We start from the raw sequence: 25,755 nt of genomic DNA on the forward strand, positions 1-25,755 counted from the left end.
AAATTAAATCACAAGTTAAATATTTTAACCAGTACGAACGTAATAATACCGTCGTGCGCCCTTGGTATTGGTACCCTTGGAATGCACTTGAAATCTCCATGAAACATGGCCATACGAGGCTAAAAATATGTGACGCATTTCGAGCTTTGAAGAGAAATGCGACATCTTAAAGTTATAGTGAGGTTTTTCTGTTTTATTTTTTTTAAACGTACTTGTTATGATTTTAACATTAAATTTTTTCCCTTTTTTTGGGGCATAATACTTTTCAGATTTAGAATGGAAATCAAAGCTAAAGAATTTATTTTTTGGTATAGTTTTTAACTTACGCTTTCAGCGACGTCCCTTGACGCCTAGCGTGATTTATATGTTTTAGTTGGGCTTGAACACATTGAACTGTTCAGAATTTTTCATGCTTGAAAGTGGGAGTTATAGACATGCCTTCTTGGAACTCGGAGACCTCAAGATCAAGAGGCCGTCAAAAGCAGGAATTAAATCGTTCTACAAGATGTTCTAAATTTTGTGCCATCATTGCTCTCCCTTAAACTGTAAAAGTTGCAGGGACGGTTGAATTAGAAAAAAATGTGTCAAATTTAATACTCTTTCAAGAACTGACAACAATGCTGCCGCATGATTTTTAGTTTACAAGTTATATTGAAAAACTCAAACTTGGCTAAATAAAATTTTCTAAATAAATCGAAAACTAAAGGTTTTAATAATATGTTATAACATAATAATATAATTTAGCAATAAATAAAAATAATTATTTATATCTATTCAGATATTATTTTTCTGTTTTTTTATAATCTTTCATACTTTCAAGTTTGAATGTGTTCTAAATTAAATGTTTATTATTACTAATTTATTATTGATTAACTATGGCTTGATTGATAATTTATTTAACACTACATAACATTTTTAATAATAATATAGAAGTTGCATTTTTTACTTACAACTTTTGGACTGGTTTAGTTTGTTGAAAAAATAAAAACCTATTTTAAATTAAAACATTAAACATTGCACATGGTTTATTTAGGGCTCTTAATATTCACCCAAAAATTGTACAGGTCCGTATTTAAAACATTAAAGTTTTTACCTTATTAATTGTCTCTTAAAAATGAAGCAATATTTGAAAATTAGAAATTTACTGGTTTCTAGACATAAGAGAACTATAAAATTTTGGTATCAAACATTTAACTCAAAAACCTTTAGTTTTCGATTTGTTTAGAAAATTAATATTTCGCCCAATTTTTGTTCTTTTATAATAACTTATTTCTTCTAATTTAAATCACCCTGTGACTCTCACCGTTTAAGAGATAGCCCATCGGTTTTGGAAACCCTGTATAACTTACCTTTTGATCTCTATAAATATTAAGTTTAACACAAATCTGCAATGTGTGATTGACAAAGATCAATACTGCGGAATTTTTAATGAAGAATGGAAAATCTTGGATATCGATAACGAAGATGCTGGAGGGAATAATTAAAATAAAGGGGAACTAGAGAGATAGAAGAGAAAAATTGTAAGAGAGTTGAAAAATCCGAATGGTCTTCCATCTCTCTCTCGAAGTATTGCTTACGCAGTTTCGGGAGGGTTCATCAGGGTGAAGAAAGAGAAAGAGTTTTGTCGGTCGTTGATCTTGGATGAGTATACCAACCCAACATAGCTTTCAGCTCGCTCATATGTCTAGTAATAGATTATCTAATCTTTTAGTAAAAAAGGTTAGTTCAGGTTAGCCAGAAACGACTCATAATCTAATAAGTTGTTAAAGTGAGGTATAAACAATCTTCAAAAGAAAGTTATTCTTTGTTATCTCTTCTTCAGTTCGCTCCATCATTCGTCTCCATTAGCCATTTATATTCATCCCTGGCTGCAAATGATAAAAGCACGTATTTTCTTACAGAATAACAATAAGGCATTGTCTTTATATAACTATACTTGGGCAAAGATTTGAATAATCAATAAATTATGATAAGGGGAATGAACTTCATTGTTTCTAATTTCAATAGGTTCGATTTATCGAGTTTGCAGACCATGATGTCTGAGATTTAGCTCCACCGACGGGTTCAGTGATTTGGAATACATTTGCAAAACATTCAAGTATATTAAATACAATTTTTCTTTAAATTAAAAACAATTCGTTGGCGTAAACGATCATTATCAATCCCAATTTGTTATCATCACCCAAAAGCCAAACAAAAAGGTGTGATTGTTCTCGCAGGAATATCGCATTAAAGCACAAAGTTTGTTTAAGATTGCGCATGCTGCCTAGATAATGATCTTTTAGTCATTGTGGTATTTTCAGTCACACTCAGTATAAACTGCTCTTAAAGATTGTCCAAAAATTGAAGTTTTCAGTTCTTTTTCGTTGCTCGTATTTCGAAAAGGTCGATTTTCTTGAACAAAAAAACTTTGAAAGTTCGTTTCCCCTAAAGCTATTGAGGAATTTTGAAATATTTTTTTCGTAATGTTATACAGGGTAAAGAAAAGTACTACGTAGAAATTCTAGTTTTCAACCCCCTGTATTTGATAGCTAAGGTTGTTTTAAAGGCATTTAGCAGCTTTGGTAGACATCTGAGAACTTTTCAAAAATTTAGCTGGTTTCATTCGAACATCCTGCATCTAAGAAATAAATTGCGTCTGAAAGATCATTTCGTAGAGAATCAGTGTTGTAGACTGCTATTCAGTAAAAAAAATCCCTGAATGGTGCACGAGATTACAAACAAAAAATATGTTAAGCCCCACTGTTGCATTGACGTTATCGTTGTGAAAATCTAATTTGAACCAACTCGATTTTCAATATAGAAGATCTCACTATTCTGTGAGATAAGGAAGAATGTTCTACATTCGTCACTTAATGCCAATTCTCGATCGACCTTCTTAGAGAGTAAGAGTGACCAAAACCAAACAGGGTTTTCTCCGCTTACACACACGTATTCAGTTTCACTTGCGTTGACAACTACCTGAAACTTTACTTTTGCTCTTTCTGTGAAATACATTCTCACATTGCTCAAGTTTTATTTCTTTCCTTTTATACTTCCCTAACCGCAATCTATATTTTGAAGCTCTTGCTCTTCCTCGTCCAATTTTAGATGTTCCACCTGCGTTCTATCAGCCTCAAATCCGGCGATCTCGAAGCCAGTTCACTGCGTAACGTCATTCTCCTTCAGGACCTCATTGACAATTTCAGGCCGATGTGGAAGAGCATTATTGTCTGCCCATTCCCAAAGTTCTGTGTAACGATATAATGTCGATATCTAATGGTATGCCTGGTGGTCCAATCAAAATTACCATGGCAGTCCATTTCTCATCACTCACTTCAGAGAGGGTAACAACATTGTTTTCAAGAAGAGTATTCTTCAGCAATTCTACAGAAAAAGCGAGAGTTTCAGACTGTTTTGTGTTTCGGAAAATCGCCGGAGGGTTTCCAAAATTGGAGTCTCCATTGCGACTATTTTTGTGAGCAGTTTAGTTCGACAAGGCTCTGGGAGCAGGGACTTCTACGCATCAGTAGGTACCTATCTGCCTAACCATAGAAGAACTCCTTATCAATCAATTTTCTGCAGTAAACCATGCAAATGCAAATCTTTGTTTACACAATTTTTCCATTATCGACTTCCTTAGGCAACACAATAGCTTGAAGGGATAATTGCTGTGTCCTCAGCTTTTAGGTCAAAGTTTTGTTGAATTTTCTGCAGGTACCCAGTGTGAAGAGGTAAAGTACTTAATTTGATAATGGTGAAAATTCAATAAACGCATTAGCGACTAATTAACTAATCGAAGGTGAACATACTAATAACGTATTCATAAGATTCGGCATTCCTGTTAAAGCCAATAGGATTTTTGTAGCAATTACATCTTCAGCAAATGACCAGGTAATTACACCTAGACTCACTGTATGGTAATAAAGTCCTTTTATGGGCAAAGCGACAGCGATCATGGCTATTTTTAAAATAAAATTGTTGTCATTGTTCCTTTGATTGATACTTTCCATTATCCACACTGACAGGTTAAAATTATTGTAAATATTGGCATAAATGGAGCTTTTGATGAGTAAAAGTTGCTCTAACGGTGCAAATATTTAGGTGTAAGAATTTACTCGTCTTTCAAGAGGTGTGAAGCTTTCACGGTTTTCTACCATTGATTTGTTCTATTAATTTACTCAGTTACGACTTACTAAGTTACAAATGAACGATAAACCAAGCAGCACTTGGTGTTTTACAGCAGTAGTAAAATTGGTCAAATTAAGTGGTAAACACCTTAAACTTGGCTGTTGTGGCCGATATTAACTGAAGAGATTTAGCTTAATTCTTAATTTCCACACAATTGTTTTCCTTAATCATGAGAAAATGCCTTGGATTCACATTTTCAGTCATTTTCTTCTCTTTTCGGTATTAGATATTATTAAAATGATGAAAATGTACTGTAAAATTAACTCAAATTTTTCATTTTTATGCATTTTCGTTTTTATGATTTTAGAGTAAAAATTTTACGTCAACCCACAAAGTATGACCATGATTTTCAATCAATTTAAATCAACGGAGCCAATAAGCGACATAGTTAAATGAATACACGGTGGACCAAAGAACTGCATTATTTTTATCCCTAAATTTGTGAAAACAAATTCATATTTAATAACACGTGTTGCCCTCTCTTGCTCTGATTACTGCTCCACACCTTGACTTACTTGAAGCCAAGTTTCTAATGTGAAGTTCATTAATTCGATCTCACATTCCCGTGATCCCCGGTGACAGCTCAATGAAGCCCCTAGGAAGAATCCGCGAGGCTCCAACTTGTCGACTCATGTCGCCTCATAAACGTTTGATAGGGCTCAGATCAGGACTTCTCGCCGGTCAAGACAACGTTCGAATTTCCACATCTTGGAGGTAACTGCATATTACTGATTTCACCGATAAATGGGGCATGTGGCACTACATGGCTTTTAAAATGTCTGCTATGTATCGGTGGGCTGTCAGTAACAGTAATATAACACACCTTAACCTTTTGTGAGTATTTGAACATACATACGTATCAATGCATTTTAATCCTGTTTTTATTTTTGCGAGTGGTACCCACCCCCAAGACAATCAGATATGCACCGAATAGGAGTTACGTGTGCAACATTTAAAGATGGCAAAACCTCCAGAATGGCCATTGGGTGCTATTTAATTCTATCTATGTGATTGCTGGTAAAATGATGAGTAATATACACTGCACTGCAAAATTAACTCAAAATTTTTAAAATTCAAAATTATTTATGATGCGCTCTAGCGGTTTGAAATTCTTTTTTTTTTATCAATCTTAAAACTTTTAACATTTCTAAAAACTACTTAGAAAAATAAAAACAAGATTAAAATGCACTGATATGTATGTAGAAATACTCACTAAAGGTTAGGGTGTGTTATACTACTGTTATTCGATTAAATGTGCCAATTAGATATCTCAAAGTGGTTTCGCAATTTTCCTATTACTCAATCTATTTTCAGGTAAGCTGGACCTACCTTGTTCTGTCTACTAATTTAAAACGTTTGATCCTCAAATTAGTAATGTAAACAATCATTTGAGTTGGGAAATTTCGATAGTTAAACTTAGATATTTATTTATAGGTAAGCGTTCAGCAACCAGGTACTAAGCGTAAGTACTACCTCCGATGGTGACCGTTAGAATCCAAACGTTAAGTACCAGATTAATGTAGGTCAAGGTCTAGCAGTAATTTGGTATTAGTTTGTCTTAAAATAATTTGGTACTACCTTAGTTAACCGTTACTTCAAGATTAGCTTAGTAACTGATTGACTACCTAGGGGGTACGCTATAATTTTACATAATAGCGCCCTACACTATCACTTTATATCATCTCATCGTGAGCTATGTACTTTAGCTCTTAATCGTTTTGATTTTTTTTCTAATTTGTTCACTGCAAAAAAATCATATTGCTTATGATCATTCTGAAACTTCGAGTCATACGGGTAGCTGAAGATTTTCTATACGTATGTAGATGAAATTTGTTATTCCCAATACAGTTGCAAGGATATATTACTTGCTAATAACATTTAAAATTCCGTTAACGACGTACCTTTACTTTCAAATAGCCTTCAAAGTAATTTTGATTATTTGAGGATATACACACATATGTATATTCTCGTATCACTTTATTTGTGTTTTTATAAAAAATAAATTATGAGAATGTATATGAGCCTAATGAAAGTGCGTTTTGAAATTAGTGACCACCCTACAGGGTGTCACGAAGAGACTGGGTGGCATAAAATATATATTTTTTTAAATGAGACCAACTGCATTTTTGTCATGTGATATAATTCTCTTTTGAGCCTGTGTAAGTCCCTAAATTTTTTTAACCTCGAATGCAGTGACTCGAATCTATGACCCTTTAAATGAAATTTTAGACATTTGCATTACATCAGAAAAATTTCAAAATCACAGTCTGCTTGACTTAGATTTTGATAATTTTAGTTCAATAAATTCTCGTATGAAATCGCCTCAACAGACACAAGTAATTATTTAGTCAAGGATATATACAGGGCGAGTCGGGAGGATCGTGCCAAACTTCAGGAGCGTATTGTACATGAAAAATAAATGTAAAAAAACTCAAATGTTGTTATCCGATTTTCGTTTGTTTACAAGTTATAGCGTAAATAAAATTAAAACATAAAGGTTAAGCAACATTTAGACGAAACGTTTCCTGGAAGTTGGATTGATCGTGGTGGCCCTATTAGTTGGCCTCCAAGATCTCCAGACCTCACACCACTGGACTATTGTTTGTGGGGTTGGTTTAAAACTGAAGTGTACAGAGTAAAAGTGGACACTCAAGATGCATCAATTCAACGCATTAGAAATGCAGCAGCTGCTATTGAAGAAAGACATGAAACAATCAGGAGCGTAACGAATGCTCTTCATAGAAGTTAATGGCAACATTTTTGAACATTTACTATGATATCCAAACGTTCATTTATGGAATTTCTTATGAAATTTATATATTTTTTAAATTTTATGTTTTAATTTTATTTACGCTGTAACTTGTAAACAAACGAAAATCGGATAACAACATTTGAGTTTTTTTACATTTATTTTTCATGTACAACACGCTCCTGAAGTTTGGCACGATCCTCCCGACTCACCCTGTATAGGGCGTTCACAATAACAACTTTAATTTTCACTTGTTCAACTTCACGCGTACAAAAACCAGATAAATGAAAATGATGCATCTTTTACCATTTTCGAGGTCCCATCGCTGTGATTGAAATTTCAGCCCTTTGATGCTGTGCATGAGATTTTCTTCGCTGTGACGCATTTTTCATGCATATTTCGACCAGATCTGGTTGCAGTTTCAGTGAAGAAATTTCTGCGTGCGTGCGGCATTTTCGTCATGTCCTTTTTTCTTCAGCACCTTGAATATCAAGTTTAAATAGATTTGATTACAGCGCTCGACGATTAAGATCAGTGAATTAATTTTTGCGGGTAAGTAACATTTTCGTGTTGTTATTATTATTACCCGGTTTGTTATTATTTACTTATTTATTATTATATTGTTAATATATTTTATTTATTTAATTAGTCAGTTTCAATTCAGTTAGTTTTGACTGAAAATGGTGTGCGATTTCACCGCTGCATCAACCCCCAGTGGTGTGCGAGGCGATACTGTCAAAAAAAAAAAAAAAAAAAAAAGTTCGTCTTCTCGTTTTTTCATGACTGTTTGGAATGCCCACTTGCATTCCACGGGCTCGAAAATCTCAAAGAATATTAATTTATGGTTGCAGCAGGAAACACATATCACGAAAACTGTAAAAAATAATTTAGCACTTCTTCTCGGAATTCTGACGAAATTAGACCGTGCGTGAGAGACTTACATTGATAACGCATGGAACTCATTTGTGAAGTGACTCCAGGCTTAAAGTGTTAAATATTATTTTAACAAGCAATTGGGAATGCCAGTGGCAGACCAGCGGCAATAAAAATATTTAAAAAAATGATCATTCATCACGTTTGAATATGTACACGGATGGGTTTTTAAAACGTATAAATGCCAATATTTTGAAAATTATGCGTGCAACGAAAAAACCCAAAAACACGTCTACCATAGCATGATGGCGGAGAATGGTGCACTCCAGCCGCCCCAAGACATTTTTTTAATAGCGCTGGCATGGTTGCGGCGTATTGTCGGAAAGCATTTTCACTAAGCTTTTCAGTGGTACTAAAGTTTCTGGAATTTCGCTTTGAAACGTGTCCGATAATACCTAAAATGCAAAATGCATGAGAGAAACACCTATACAGGATGTTCTTTAATTGTGTGCGGATATTTTAAGGTGGGATTCTACATGGAAAAAATATTGATAGTTTGTTATATAAACTATGTTTCAAAAATAATTCGTTTCGAAAATGCAGAGCTGCAAAGTTTTAGAAAAAGAACTGGTATTTAATAAATATTTCCAAAACCGCTTGAGACATTTCGGTCAAATTTAGTACGTAAAGATGATTTATAAAGGGGCGTTAGTTGCAGTAAAAATGTGCGTTTTAATGCAGACTTATTCAAAATTATTTTAATACGACAAATAAAATAATAAAAAATTTAACACGTTATAGGTTGACATCGTAATGAAATGCGAATTACAATGAATAAAAAAAAAAAAAAAGCATTTTTATAACAAGTGTTGAAAGCGACCCAACAAAGGATAAAACTGAAGGAACAGATTTCAATAACAGCAATAAATTATCTTTTTTAGCAATTTTTATTTTGACAAAAATCGGTGGTACAACTTCTTTTTCTTTAAAAACATTGAATTAAGATTCTATTCATATTTCATTACGATGTCAACCCATAATGCGTTAAATTCTCTATTATTTTATTTGTCGTAAAAATAGTTTTGAATAAGTTTGCATCGAACCACATATCCTTATTGTAATTAATGCCCCTTTATAAACTGCCTTTACATACCAAATTTCGTTAAAATATCTCGAGCGGTTTCGGAAATATTGATAAATATACATTTTTCTTTCTAAAACTTTACAGCCCTATATTTTCCTTAAAGGAGCATTTTGGAACATAGTTTACACGACAAACTATCATTATTTCTTCATATAGAATCCTATCTTAAAATATCCGTACATTACACAAGAGACACCCTGTACAGGCGTCGAATTAAACGGTTTTTAATTACGAATAAGTAATAAAACCGCAATTAATTCAATTTTTTTTCGCAATTAAATCAAAGCGCAAGTTTTGCCGGTCAATATTAATATATTTTTATAATATGTGTTTGTTATTCTCCATGCAAGGTACCAACGATATTCACGCTCTCGACGCATATCGATAAAAATTACCTTAGGAATTGCACGTCACTTAGTAATAATTCACTGTCTTAGCTCTTCAATTATTTCTCGTTTGGCTTTTGTCACTGCAGATTCGAAAAAAAGAAATCCAAGGGCGTGAGATCGGGAGACCTCGGGGGCCGTTCTATCGCTTCTTCCCTTCCATAACCCATCTTGCGGGGTAGTTGTTATCCAATCATTGCCTATTCAAAGTACCACACCAGTAAAATGTGCACTAATTAATGGAGCAAACGTTTAGCAGTAGTTGGGGCTGGTCGGTAACCAAAGCGCTGGCAATCAAATCATAACCTCGCAATATTCAATTCGACTGTCGCAACCACGCCCGTGCCATTTGATAAACATGATTTGGGGGTGGTCGGCCTGCATTTGGCGGAAGGTAGCGAGTTCATTACACTCTCAATAATGTTCTTCCATTGTATTATGGGAGACGTGTTTTCGTATTTTTCCAGTGCCGGCATGATATTTGAGATATTAGGATTTATACTTTTAAAACTACCCACCCTCTGCGGTGAGCTTGCACTTCCTGCCTCCGGAGCCCTAAACTTGAATTTTTTTAACAGTCTTACATTTTCATTGACCCGCCACTGAGAAATCCTCAACATCAAACTAAACGAGTCACAGCTGCGAGAGGACGTTGCTCATGGAGAAATTCGAGTTAAAATAAAAAGGAAAACCGCAGGGACAGCTTTAGGCGCCAGACTTGTGTCCCAAGAAATAACGACTTGTCTTCAGATAAAAGCAAAAACCTTGCTAATTGGTCTGAAGTATCCTCGTACATACATGCAAACATCATACATTTTTACGTCATCTTGACCAGATATGGTAAATGCATTTAAATGTCCGGTGTAAACAATAAACAATGCCTGGTGTTTTGCATGAGAGGACAATCACATCTTGTGGGTGGCTTCAAAAGATAAAGTGCCCCCAAGACTTTTTATCTTTGAATGTCTTGATCAGATTCTCGATGTTTCTGCAGGAATCATGGATACTTCTAAATCCTGGGGAAATAATGAATTAACCGTTGAAAAGCAGGAAGAGCATTTGTGTGACGAGCGTTTAAAGAGCAATTACGCTTCGCGCATCTTGAACACGCAACAATTATAATAATTTGGAAACAGCATTTTTTCGAAATGTATTCAAAAAGTTGTACCTCCTTAGGTAACGAGAGTACCGCTTCCGTAGAGCGTCTTAGCAATAGAAATTGCGAGGAATTTTAATGTGATCTAACAATGAAGTCTCATTCATTGTAATCAGCATGCGAGACAGACGCTAGTTGCATCATTTCGGTGCAAGTGTTGCATAAGACGGTTTTGTTTGGGGCGAAGCATTATTAACATTGTAAATTTGGACAAAATCAAATGTTAGCAACAGTGAGTAGGCCAGTAGGAGAACATCTGATGCATAACCGTCAGAAATGTGTCTGTGCACTATTACGGACTAGAAATTGCTGCTAATGGTACGGTAACAGTACCCCGATAAACGAGATAAGTAGTCGAACGTGCAGTACCATCATCGCAGCAATTTTACGCTAGCAAAAGTGAACTGGTTTGGTATAGTTACCCATATAGTCATTTTATTGTGGATTTAAGTGGAGAAAATGGCTCCATTCTGGGAAAGTACCGGTAATTTCCAGTGGCGGTGAAACGGGACGAGCATAATAAAACAAAATTGAGTGTGACAAATATCATTTGCGGTCACTGGTACCACCACAATTATTATTATTTTTGACGCTATAATTAAATGACCCACTCGGGTTAGAAATTAATTGTTCAGATGTGGTTCAACGTTCCATTACTGCTGTGACTACATGAATTAACGGGTTTCTCGCAACTTCGAATGATGATTTCGTTCATGTTTTTTGGTTCAACCGGGCATGTTCACAAGGGGAAATCACTCGCTTTATTTACACTTTTACTTGAAATTACCGTAAATTTTTACTGCAGCCTATCCAGCCTTTAAATATGTCGTTAACAGTTAATAGGGGTGCGACTCACAAGTCCTAGTACAGTATTTACATTATTATCTCATATTTTATGCAATAACAATTGTTATTATGCATGGGGTGTCAACTTCGGTATAAGATTATCTACACTTCACACGCCTTTCGGTTTATGTAATCAAAATGCTCAAATGCATTACATTAGGTATGCAACATTATACGTGTAGAGGTAATAATACGTTCATAATAAAACGTTTTATGAGGAAAATGCAATTTGCTGTTATTTGAATGTTAAATGGCCGCACGGACATATATTTTCTGAAGTCTCTGCAAACCGGAATTTAACCTTAACAACGTGCGAGACATTAATATCTCGATTAATATTAAGTTCCCCGTGGGACTCGAGACGCTGCTCACTCATGTGCGAGTACCTGAGTCTTTTATTTGATTTAGAAATTTTTACATCTTCACCAAAAAATGTTTAATCCGCCATTATTTTCCAATCAAATAACGCGGGAAAAATTCTTTATTGGTGGAACTCGCGCCAATTCCGCACGTTGCTCGTGAGGGCTGAACTGCGAAAACAATATGGCGAAACCGAACAGTTTGTTATAAAATTTTGGAAATAATTATAAAACTAACACCAAATTTCCCTCACATTTCCTGCCTCCTGTACTCCCTCATCCCGAACTTGAACATTTGCTGCCGTTGCTCGCCTGATAGATTTCGAAAATAAATGGAAAATGGCCAAGCGGAGAGCCAAAAAACCAGTTGAAAGGGGGGTTAAGAGGGTCTTGGCCACATGGAAAACATATTCTTGCAGATGTTAGTAACTTTTCGGTCTGCTCAACCGACCGCAGTCGGCACAAATAAATATTCCTTATTTTAGGTAAAATTTAAAAACAGCAATGAATTTTCGACCCTGTACGGGTACGAGTTGTATCAGACGAACCTGAACCCTCCCGAGAGATTTTTTTAGAAACAGGTGTGATTTATTTTGGGAGATCTGAAGACATTTTTCTTGGTAAATTCTCGACCATTAAAAGATTTTAGTTCTTAAAATCTGAGAAGTACATACCTGACTTTATAGGAAGAAATTCATTGTAGACATCTGGAGAATGTCTTTGGTCGAGAGTGAGCCACATCGATTGTTGAGAATTGCAGGGGAATGTTTTTTCAGAAACCGTTAGTACCAGAACGTTTCCCGAAAATATTTTCTCTCCCCCTCGTCAGGAACCTGAACTGTTCTGACGATTTTTGTGAGCACGCTGGAGCAATGACCCAAATCCATTCCCGCAATTTTCTGTGCGAGAAATATCTAAGAATTTTTTGGGGAAATTTCGAGTAATCCATAATTAGGGTGAAGTGCCGCAAACCCACCAGAGAGACATTTTCCACATGCCTGACTAGGATTTTTCAAAAAATCTGTTCAAGATGTCGGAAATGGTTCAATCGATTGGCATGCTCGACTGTCTCTTCTTAGCCCGTAATTGCACAACATCCTTACTGAAAAATAATTAAGTGCAAAATCATTCCATTATTATACCATAACTAGTTATGATATAAATACTTACCCAAAGCAATAATTGCAATAATCAGCATTGGCTGTGCTAATTGTTGCAAATTAAAACTGTCCTCAGATAATAATTACGTCGCAGTTATAATTCCAATTCAGTCTTCCTTTGTTCAATATAAGTAGATCTGAACATTTTAGTTCATAATGGAACGCAGCAGCAATAATTTGATTCGAAGAAACAAGTTCTTGGATGATGATTGGATTTCATCCAATTTGCTTTTTCAAGTGCAAACTTGTTATGCAGTCGCCGTAAGGAAACCGTTCACGTCTTTCTGGAATCATTTAAACTAATTATCGTAACTAAGATTGATATCTGTTTCTTTCGCCAAACAAAAACAAAATTAACTATCGTTGTCGGCAAAGCCAATTTTAATTGATTTAGGGCCACAGACGTGCTTCCTTTGCTGGTTGTATTGCTGTGTCAAATGAGTCATAAATCCTCCCCTCTCAATTCGAATTTTACCCGGCATTACCCCAGTGTATCACCGCCAAAAGGGCCAACCTTCCGAAATAGTTTGGTGACGGTCGCTTTTAGAAGTTTTGTTAGGAACAGCTGTGAATGTGCATAGAGAATCCTCGAAAGTTTACTGGGGTGAGTGTAAAAATTGCATTGCGACACGATCTTCAACTGGCATAAGTAATGTGCGTACTCGGATTGACTAGGAGATAAAGCTAATCTCACTTTTGGCGCATTTTCCTCTTTGTGTCTCGTCAAGGTTGCTTGAGAAATTGCACTGCCAATCCATTGTTCAAGATAATCTTTTAATAACAATTACCAGCTGCGACAATATTCATAAACTTCGGCCTTGAAGTGAATGATGTCTCATCACAAGATTGCTGCGCGTTATTCTATCATGCTTTGCTGATAAAACACCTTTGAAAGCAACACATTTTTCGGTGAATTGTCGTCTTCAACGAGGGGGTATTTTTTACCTTCGGAACTGCATAAACGGCAATGACATATAAAAATGCAGTACCACGTTGCAGTCGAAATGCAATCAGAAAAAATGATCTAACATTCTTTGATGCAGCCCCATGCGAAACGTGAAAGTATCCATTCAACCGCCGAAGCCGTGACCTTTTTGGCATTATATGACTCAGTTGGTAAGTGAACATTATGGGTTGGGTACGAGCGGCGGGTACTAGCTAGGTATAGGGGCAGTGCTGGTTACCCTTCGGACGAACTGTTTATCAAAGCTTTGTAAAGAAACTTTTAGCACTCAATCGCATGTTCCGTTCACACAACTTTCCTCCTTTACGGCAGTCATGTATACAAAGCTTAAGAATGCGGGGAATGTGATAATTAAATCTTTGTAAACTGAACATGTATAAACATGCTCCAGAGTTTCGACGGACTTGCTTGTAACGGCGGGGAAGAGTGTCTGGAATTCCCTTTAAACAAACTGGAGAAGTGTCTTGAAGTCGTCAATCGATGGTTTTCTTCTTTTCGTTTATCATCTATTTAAGACATAATTAGCGTTCCGACTTAAATTTTGCTTAGTTCAGATTCAAATCATACTGGGTGGCCCATTGAAAACGAAACAGAGGCATTTGCGGGTACTTAGAAATGTATATTTGAAAAATGCTCGGACACGTAAACTTTATATTCGAGGGGGACACATTATAAACGTATACTCGCTCCTTTCACTTCAACACCCTAGCCGGGGTGAGTTAAACCCTTAAAATCTTAAATGGAAAGTATGGTCGAGTAGCACCTTGTTTGAAAGGTCTTTCGATTCTCGTTATAATGATACCCAAATTAACTAACTTTTATTCAGTAGTTTTCGAGAAATTTGGAAAAATGTGATTAAATTGCCAACAAGTGGAATGCTCTGTTAAAATCGTAAGTTAGGAAAATTAATAGTAAAACATTAACAAAAGTTCTTTTAATTGAAAGATACTCAAACTGTTCACCATTAGCTTCCATACAGTAATACTAGTTCTGTTCAAAACGAGTCCTAACATTTTAAAGCATCTGTGGAGTTATCAGACGGCATTCATTAACAATTCGTCGTCGCAATTCTTCCAAAGACTCCGGTTCTGTTGCGTAGATCTTGCTTTTCAAATGGCCCCATAAGAAGAAGTCTAACGGAGTCAAGTCTGGAGACCTAGCCGGCCACTCTATAGGACCTCTTCGCCCAATCCATTGTTTTGGAAACTCTCTGTTCAAAAACTCTCTAACACGTCGTGCATAATGTGGAGGAGCTCCGTCTTGTTGGAACACTAATTGGTTGTCTTGATAGCGGTCATCATGTTCAACAATGTCAATGAGTAAGGGATAAACAGTATTCCCCAGTAATTCCACATGTTGGCAATTTAATCACATTTTTCCAAATTTCTCGAAAACTACTGAATAAAAGTTAGTTAATTTGGGTATCATTATAACGAGAATCGAAAGACCTTTCAAACAAGGTGCTACTCGACCATACTTTCCATTTAAGATTTTAAGGGTTTAACTCACCCCGGCTAGGGTGTTGAAGTGAAAGGAGCGAGTATACGTTTATAATGTGTCCTCCTCGAATATAAAGTTTACGTGTCCGAGCATTTTTCAAATATACGTTTCTAAGTACCCGCATATGCCTCTGTTTCGTTTTTAATGGGCCACCCTGTATATCGATTCGACAAGTGGTGTTGATTGGAATAGCGATTCTCGTTGCCCTTTTCTGAACGTTCCAAAGCTAGTGATTAATGGGTGGCTAATTAGTCATATTCCATCCGTACGTTACTAATATAGGGAAAACTGAACCTTATATACCGGAGTTTTATTTATTTATTGTTATTCACCGAGATTCTCAAATTTCGTTGCGTTTCTCAGTAGAATTCTAAAAACTGTGATCTCCCACCATCACTCTTCTTTTTTGTTACCCAATTAAGCGACATGCACAAATTTGCAGAAAAAATGGCGTTTTTTTCTATTTATTTCTTTGCTTCCTTCATTTAATTAAAAAGAAATTTTCAATTGTTTGTTTTAACAATAAGTAATGAATGCAGGTACTCGTAGGCCTAATAGACATAATCCTATTATTTCCCTATAATAATAATTATCGTGTTTAATTGCAAACGAAAGCTCTGACCTATGAGAACTCTCTTTAGGCGCCCTGGTTTCTTATGTAATTACCTATATACATGCATGCATAATGAGAATACCATTAACGGCACCTTCATTAATGCATCACCATTAGGCATAATAATAGTTTTAATCGTTAACCATCGTGGTTTTTAATAACTGTGTGATTTAAATAACTGAGAAATGCATTAACTTTTTATACGGGAATTTTATCATTTTTTTTGTGCAAAGTTACATGAACATGTACAGGGTCATTCAAACTCGACGCACCACCTATTTTATATATGAAAACAAATGGCCTTAGCGAATCATTTTTTCACCACATTAAATAATAGAACGTAATCTAAAATAGATGCTAAAAACATCAAAATGTGAAAAGCAACGCTCGGCGTCGCGACGACGATGTTATGTTTTTTTTTTTTTTTTTAAATACCTTTTTTCACAAAAATGCGAACGTCAATACATTATAAACAACATATTGGATAAGTTAATATTTGTGTCTCCTGTAACTTTTAAATGATTAGAAATTTCAAAATACTTTGTATATTTTCATTATCATATACAGGGTTCGCCATTACTTCAGCCTTCGTTCCTGGTGTCTTTGTATAAATATCAATATGAAATGTTTAGTATAGTACTCATTTACATTGGAAAGCTGCATGATTTAATATTAGTTTTGTTTATACAGAGTGTTCCGTTTTCGCTGGGCAGCATAAAGTCATAATTTTTTAACTAGTAACCCATAATTTTTTTTATGCCATTTGATGAAATCTTAGTTTAGAAGGAAAATGCATATATCATATATTTATTCGTCTTGTTCACATCTTTGAAAAAAATGTTTCCGAAAAACCAGCGAGCGCCGCATTCCATATTTTAACGTTTTTAGCATTTATTTTAGCTTTACTTATTAGTTTTACTATAGAAAAAAAAAAGAAAAAAAATTACTAAAACGTGTGGAGTTTCTCTTAAATCGCCAGAAAATGTTACGTAACACAACATATGAGTATTACAGAGCTAAAAATGGGCACAAAGTGAAGTGTCAATGCATTCATCTCCACATGCCAGTTGCTGCTAGGTCTGTTTTTTATTAGAAAAGGAAACTTGGTCCATGTAAGAAATTGTTTGACTAACCATTTCAGCGAGCAGGCGGGAGCCTGTGAGATCATTAACTGGCCACTAAATCCTCCGGATCTAAATCCTTGAGATATATTTCTGTGAGGTTATCTAAAGAGCAAAATCTATAGAGGAAAAAGTAAAAATTTGAAGAATTTAAGAAAAAGGATCCAAACAACTCGATTCATTAAATGAACATCTTGTGCTTATTTGCAATGTTTTCTTGAAGGGTTACAGAAAATGTATTGGAAATAACAGCCGACACATTCAGTATTTGTGACTTTTGAATTTTTGTAAATTATTTATTATTTGTTTATATTATATTTACATTGTTATTATTTATTTACTTAAAAATCTATACCTTGGTTCCAATAGCGTTAAAGTATGATACTCCGCTTGCCCTTGAGCAACGTTATTGTTGTTTTTGTAATATGTGAAAATTAGCTCTAATTTTTCTTCATTTGCATAACCAATTTTACGGATGGAGTAAAGAAAATCTGAGAGCCGAATGAACAATAATTACTGATGATGTTCGCTCCATTTGGTCATTCGTAACATCTGCAATTTGGACAAACAACGTAATCCCGATTTTCAAATACCAATACCGCCAAAATGGCTTAACGAAATAGCAACATGTTGTATATTTTTGAAATAAAAAAATATATGTCTATTTAATTTTTATAAATTATACAGGGTGTTTTATTATAAATTGGCCTGTTTTGGGTGCTTTTTTAAATTTGCAACAATTATCTCTCGTGTTAAGTAACATTTTCTGGCAGTTTGGAATGAACGTTACCACTTTTGTATTTAAATATAGTGTATTAGTATATTATTAGTATTTTTTATAATAAAAGTAGTATGCTCTGCCCAAATACACGGGAACCGTATAATGTGCAAAATCCACCTTTGGATTCGGTTATGTACCTAGATAAAGATAAGAGGTAGAAGCAATAAAACTGGTCAGCATTTACTTATATATTCCAAGAATTTCTTAGCGGTAAGTCTACCATCGACATTTCCCAATCAAAGTTGTTCTTTTGTGCCATTAAATTCTTTTACTCACCATACTAAATATTGTCCATATATGGACTGCTGAGAATCTACGACACACGTCAGATAACGCAATGTATACGCACATGTGCTTCCTTAAAGAAAGATTTATGTGAGTATTGTTTTACATTTGACGTCATTCAATAAGGAAACGGCATTAGGAAGCATGATACCAATATGTTACTCTTCTTTGTTCATGTTTCTCTTGTCAATGGAGATTTTCAATGGGATTGCTTAACCGAAGCGTTATCAACTTCATGACTTAAGCGATGGTTATAACATCCGGTGTCAAAATTACTTTATCATCCTTGAGTAAAGATTACAAAACCAACTTATATATATATTTGCATAAAACGCCTACTCTCGTTTTACCAAAAGGTGTCCAAGCGAGCATGGCCAGTACGATAGCAACGCCCTGTGTGAAAGAGTGCACAAAATGCTTGAAACCTCGGCACGGTGTTTACTTTCAACATAGAAATATCCCTTGTGACTTAAATGTATTTCACAGTGGCTGAGCGAGAAAAGTGAAATGGTGTTCAATGGGTGTGCATACGCTTTAGAGGAAAGTAAATAGGATGGCAGCTTGGACGAAGATGGGTATGTCGTGGGCTCGTTTGCAAATTAGTCTGGTTAAATTCTTTGGGTAAACAATAACCGGCGAAGATAAATACAGTGAGTGACTTTAATATTCGGACGCTGAGGCATTTTCATTTTTTCGTCATTAACTTTATCCAAATCGCAATTAAGAATACTATACGAAATGATATACAGGGCGAGTCGGGAGGATCGTGCCAAACTTCAGGAGCGTGTTGTACATGAAAAATAAATGTAAAAAAACTCAAATGTTGTTATCCGATTTTCGTTTGTTTACAAGTTATAGCGTAAATAAAATTAAAACATAAAATTAAAAAAATTTATAAATTTTATAAGAAATTCCATAAATTAACGTTTGGATATCATAGTAAATGTTCAAAAATGTTGCCATTAACTTCTATGAAGAGCATTCGTTACGCTTCTGATTGTTTCATGTCTTTCTTCAATAGCAGCTGCAGCATTTCTATTGCGTTGAATAAGTGCATCTTGAGTGTCCACTTTTACTGTGTACACTTCAGTTTTAAACCAACCCCACAAACAATAGTCCAGTGGTGTGAGGTCTGGAGATCTTGGAGGCCAACTAATAGGGCCACCACGACCAATCCAACGTCCAGGAAACGTTTCGTCTAAATGTTGCTTTATGTTTTAGTTTTATTTACGCTATAACTTGTAAACAAACGAAAATCGGATAACAACATTTGAGTTTTTTTACATTTATTTTTCATGTACAATACGCTCCTGAAGTTTGGCACGATCCTCCCGACTCACCCTGTATTTTGTAGAATAGAGGGCGTAACATGCCATAATGGAGTTATTTCTGGGGCCGATAGTGCTCTGCAAAGTAATAAAAAGGAGCCAATAGATCCATGGTCAAAAACACGCAACTTCGATATATAGAGTGACAAAGTGTCAAAATTTGCCCATATTTTGCGGTTTTCCTCACGTGTGCCTCGAGCTAAATTTTAAACATTTTTGACACACAGTGCTAACATTAACTATAGCCACATACAGTGTGTTACGTTGTTGGGCTCGAGTGCTATTTTATGCTTTGCACATTTTTTTAAACATCCTGTATGAATTTTGACAAAAAATTTAAATTCCTTCTTCAATTCTTCAGCGTGTCGGCCTCTAGCAGCATTTTCGCATCTTTGACCGTTTTCATGGACCTTGCAAAAATACAGATCAATGCAAATTATGAAATTCCAGTCCGTACGTTCCTGCCTGTAATGCAGAATGCCGCGGCTGCAGTTCAGCCATTATAATAATGTTGTTTTCATTTTTCAAAATAAATTTCAAAAATCTGGAAAACGCAAAATATAAGAAACGACGTGAACCTTTACCATCCAGTATGTCGAAAATTTCGCATTTTCAATCATGGGTTCATCAGCATTTTATTATTATTTTGCGGAGCACCCCCCCCCCCCCCCCCCCCTCGAAAAACGTTTCCATGATGATGCCTTGCAGCGAGCAGATGACAATGGTTATCCCAGAAAATATTAATTAGTAAAAAAAATGTTTATTATTTGCGGTAATAAATAAAGCCCGTGGTGTTCGAACATTAAAGCAATCAAGAATTTTCACTTAATTTCATTTTAATTTTGTTGATTGTTAGAAATTGCATTTGCTCAACGTATGTTTCAATAAAATATGTCGTAAAATATGATTTTAATTGTGGTTTGAATAACATTGGAATGGTTGTAAAATGAAACATCAGGATGTCTGAATATTAAAGTTACTCACTGTATGTTTTGCTGTATTTAGTCATCCTTGCTAGTTTCAACAGGACCTGAACAAAATGCTTGTATCATTCTAATTCAATTAGGTCGATCAACGAGTAACAGGTTATGAGCCAAATACCCAGTATCTGATGTTAGTCATGTTAATTGATGCCACGAGTGCTTAACGATTTTCCATAAGTTTGTGGAATATGGTATTGTTCCACAACTAACTTGCGGGTTAAAAGTTTTGCTTATGAAAAAACATCGTAATGATGATGGCGCGTTTAATTTGATATTTATTTATGGATTTTCCCGATACAAGCCCTAAACTATCACTTATTACATCACCCAATGGAATAATCAAACGGAACCCTCGATTTTGAAATTTTATTACATTTGTACGATATGTTTCACAAGTTACATTAACTGCAATACTACACGAGTTTCTGATAAATGATGTACAGTGCACAGCATTGCAGTTAATGGTATTCGAGCATTTATGCAATGATGTGGAATTTGCTTTCTCCTGTAATTGGGTAACAGATAGATATAATTTCTGAACTTTTCTCCAAAAAAATGGAAATATTGTTAGATAATTTATGTAACCATTTTGAAGTTACCTACAGAACGTAACCATGGTCTCAGCTAATTGATGAGTTGTTGCTTCGAGCAGCGATGTTTCTCATCGAGTACCTATTAACGATTTCAAAGTTCGCTGATCTAAGGAGAGCAATTTCTCTAGTTTACTCTAAAGCTGGTAATTAGCAATCCATTCTTATGAGTACCAACGTAATTTCAGACCTTACCTGTAATGTACAATTGACCATACAAACCCGGTGTTTTGCAGTAAGTAATTGCAGGGAGATTCGCTTGCAATTAGAAGCTAAACAAGGCGTATTGACTTGCATACTAGATATTGATCCGGGTAATTGACTGAAGACCTGCGTGGTGCTGGATGCTTTGTTTTAGCAAAGCGACTTTCATATTAAATGAATTATACGGGAGGACATGAACAACGATAGAAAGAAAAATGATGTTCGTAATTTTTGAAGAGTCGATTTCGAACTCATCGATCAAAAGATGTTCCATGAATTTATACAAATCTCATGCATTATTTATCACGAAACATGAGGAACTAATCCCAGAATAGTAAGCTTAACGATTATTCTTTGTGGTTTCGCTCTACTAAAAAAATAGAAGATAATACGAGAAATGAAAGACAATCGTCCTTCTTTGACGCCTGGTGTATTAAATGAGAACGGAAGTTGCAGGACAAAGGTCTAGAGGATATTTACAAGGCGAGCAAGTCAGCTTTAGTAAGACCAATGGTCAGCAGCACACATAGCGCCTGTAAAAATATTACAAGGCGTTTGTAACTTTCATAAATCTGATATTTAAAAAAATGCTTAAATACATAATTTTATTTAAAAAAAGGTACTTATTTCATTGTTTTCGACGTTAAAATTTTTCACCCATATCCAGCTACTCATAATAATTTTTTATTTTGAATGGAAAGACAACCATTGTATCAAATTAATGGTAATTAAATAAGGGACACAACAGTACACTCAGAACTAAAATTGGATCTGCGTTTTCCTTAAAAAACAAAATTATTATTACATACTGAAAAAGTAACCTTCTGTCAGATCGGCCAAAATTGAAATTTCTGCAATAAATGCTCTAATTAGACTCTAGTAACGATTTGACAAAGACTCGGTCGTTCTTCGAACTCTTTTATGTAATTATCCAGTGTTGCTTCTGTTATTAATTCTGTTTGATTTCTAAGACGTAAATCATTTAAATTTTTGTTCTATTTTTGTTAACGAAACCCTCTAAGCGACCCCTCAAAAAAAAGTCGAACGGCATAAGATCTGGAGATCGTGGCGGCTATTCTATTACGCCTCTTCCTCGATAGGAAAAATCTCATCAAGATTCTCTATCACAGCCATAGCATAATGGGGTGGTGCACTATCTTGTTGGTACCAAATATTATCAGCTACTTGTTTTCTATTTTTTCCAGAAACAATTGCGGCTGTTGATGGAAGTACTTGGTTTTGCAAACGCTCTTTGCAAGCATTGTATATATACCTTTCAAAGACAGATTCAGACGAGGTTTTTGAGAGAAAATGAGTTGCGAGTGTTCAGATTAGTTCAAGAAAAGAAGTACATCATCTATTTGAGCCATCCTCGAGCTACACCTTTCAACTTACGTAGTGATTCCCAGCGCTTCAATTTTCCACTGACCAATTTACTCTGGGTCATCATACCAATCCTTTCAAAACTATACTGAATTTCTATTCAGACTCTAACATCATAATTCCTCGTCTTAGTTATCGGGTAGGTAAACGAACTATTATCTTATACGCGAATCTCACTTAGCTCTCAGTTTATCCAGAATACTGATTATTCTCAAAATGCCTTTATGGATCTATAGATGGACAGATAGGAGATATATTTCGAAATTTCATTCCGCCTACAATTACGATCCTACAGAGTCTTCCTCCTGCTTTCTTGGTAAAACCTGAACGTCTAAGAAGCCAAAAAAGGTTTTCTCGAACTTACAGTTACATTATTGATTATTGCAAATTGATACCCTAGGGAATTAGGATTTGATTAAATTGGACGAGATATTAAAAAATATTTGGGAAATGTTGGTCAAAGGAGAGTGTCCGAAGAGAGAACGTGAATGATTACACCCCTGCTCACACGTCAAAACGTTGAAGTTGATCAAATGCATTTCCAGGTAGAAATTTTTTTTTAATTTTAGAAAGTGAAAATAAAAGCAAGAATAAAAAGAAAAAAAGCCTGAATAATTTTGTGAAATGTTAGAAAGGAAGGAAAAATTAGCAATAGAAAGTTTGAAGTAGTTCACTACACAGTTGGTTTGTTGCTCTCAAAGTTCATCTGCGATTGAAGTGAGCTAATCTTTCAAATGGTGATATGAAGTAGTGTTCCGGTGACATCATCATATGGTCATCTTTTGCAGTGAAAAAGTTAGCATCTTTTGCAATGGTTTCATTTTTGTCTAGTTGCATTAAATATTATGCATCCGCCGTCCAATCTCTGAATGCGAAGTGCGCCGTTGTTGGGCTAGACATCGAGATTGAAATCAACAATTAACTTACATCCGCATTCTCTTCACTTTTGATTAATACGAAGCAAAAAAGATTGCCCCTGTGATAAATTAAGTGTAACAGTTCACAGTGCGGATCACAACTGGGAAGACCTGCCTCAACCTCAAGTCATCAATGTTGAGTTGCGAGGACCCCTTTTTAAAATTTTTCGTTTTAGAAGATAACGTCTGAATTCGGCTTAGGGAAGAGGAAGGAGAAACTCAGGAATCATGAATCCGTATCGGCACAAATCCGAACTTTCCATTAGTTCTCTCCTTCCGAATAAAACTATTGGAGCAGCATTTAAGCTTTAACAATTGTCCCAATAATAATGTTTGGTAACATGCAAATCAAGAATCGGAGTGTTCAGAGTCGTTTTACAAAACATCCTTGAATTACATGGTGCAAAAAGGTGTTTTGTTCTGCACGGTAACAATTCTAGATTTCTTCACATCCATTTCTCAACTAATTCCATTTCAATAAATAATGATGTCGATCTTACTTTTACATGTAACTTAAACTGCATTAGAAAAAAAAAACCGAGATCTCATTTACATTTAAGAGTTAACTTTTTATAGACCAATTAATACGACTAATTGTTATGGCCGACTTCCTTTACGTTATTGAGCATCTGATTTCTCTCGGTGTGATTAGGATTTTAAATTATCCTTATCTCCTTCATGAGAATGGAGAAAACTACGCAGTGGCAGCAACCTAAAGGTTGGAACACAAGGTGTATTCCCTCGAGTGCATATTTACATACCTGTATTCTTTCTACTAAACCAACAAGGACAAACATACCCTTAGGTGTTTAGTGGCAGATGGCAATGATGAAATCGATGGAAGTGGAGTTTTAGATGCAAGGTTGGACAAAGACGCCAGCAAACATGACTTCTTTGCATTTAAAATCGATAATTGCTTAAATACATACGTAGGATTGGTCAATCGGAAGTTACAAGGTGATGAGGTGAATTTCAAGTTGGTTGTCGCATGTAATCGACGAATTTTTCATTTATGTTTGCATAAAGAATAATCGGCTATCCCTTGAAAATATATGCTGTAATACAGAGTTCAAGAAAAGTAACTAATACCGTCAGTTTTGCCGGAGTCTCAACAGAAGGAAATGCTGTTAAAGATGATAGTCCACGAACTGGTTCAGATCATCTCGTTTCCATCTCATAAGATGAACTCTACTTAGATCCTAAGAGACTGACGATAACAACAACTTTTCATCCATACTGAGGCTGAATGACTTTGGCAATACAAGGTGTTCCTGAACTAACTAGTCAAATTTCAAAAGGTAGTTTTACACGTCAAATACTGCCAAAATTACAAGGTAGAAAATTCAGTGCAATTTAAGGATTTTTATTTTATTTTTTTGAGGATTTATCGTGTTTTGTAATCTAACTGCCTCCGTGTCCTCTTTTGCATTGCCGCTACAAAAATTTCAACAGAACCGTTAAAAAATCACTTAAATTTCCTATTTTAAACGACCACTGTGAATGAATCTTATTTGCACTTTGCTAACTTTTGAGAGGGCTGAACGTAAAACTTTCTTATTTCTTTCTTTTTATTAAAATTTCAACGGTCAATTGCTCCAAAAGATTCCCCATTTTGTGCCATTTTAGACTTCCTGGGAAACACCTATTACTAACCATTTCTACCGCGGTACAGGTTCTTACCTAACTTTTAAACGGGCGAGAGAGGTTTCGGTTATTGAAAAGGACTCGCAAAGAGCGCAAATGCATTTTCAAAAATTGAAAAACATTCTAAGCAAAACGCTATAAGTTGTAAATATTGTTAAAAATTCTCTCCTTGTTGCTGCAAATACTCCTCCGAAGAATGGTCCAGATGGCGCCACCGATTTCCCCTTTCCTCTCACCTATTTTGAACCGAAAAATTTCACGAAAAGGAAAAACGACAAAGCTTCACGTTCAGGCCTCTGAAAAATGAGCAAAGTGCACATACGAGGGACTCACGATAGATACAACAAAATAAAATAGGAAATTTAAGTGACCTTCCAACGGTACTATTGGAATTGAGCAATGCAATGCAAATGACGCGACAGGTAATCAAAAATGGAAAAATGGATTTTATTATATGGAAAATTAAATTTTAGATAGTATGTGGAACCACTTCCTGAAGTTTGGCTAGGTAGTTCGGGAACACCCTGTATAGATCAAATTCTTTAGAGATCTTTGATACCAAATGCCTATAGCTCGATTTTAACCGTATCAAGAGCCTG

At 35.3% G+C, this 25,755-nt stretch overlaps 1 protein-coding gene across 2 annotated transcripts in view; it reads left to right on the top strand.

Annotated features, from left to right (window-relative positions):
- The window catches only part of LOC136347356 (SH2 domain-containing protein 4A-like), a 45,596-nt gene that overhangs the window by 1,467 nt on the left and 18,374 nt on the right, over positions 1 to 25,755 (top strand). Inside the window, exon 1 of one of the 2 annotated variants that reach the window (XM_066297275.1) lies at positions 18,520 to 18,682. The exons of the other annotated variant lie outside the window; for it this stretch is intronic. The gene's annotated coding sequence lies outside the window, so the exon portion shown is untranslated. Of the gene's footprint in view, positions 1 to 18,519; positions 18,683 to 25,755 lie in introns of those variants that run through there. 2 annotated transcript variants of the gene reach the window in all.

Source organism: Euwallacea fornicatus, chromosome 28, assembly GCF_040115645.1.
Source record: "Euwallacea fornicatus isolate EFF26 chromosome 28, ASM4011564v1, whole genome shotgun sequence".
NCBI classification, from domain to species: Eukaryota; Metazoa; Arthropoda; class Insecta; order Coleoptera; family Curculionidae; genus Euwallacea; species Euwallacea fornicatus.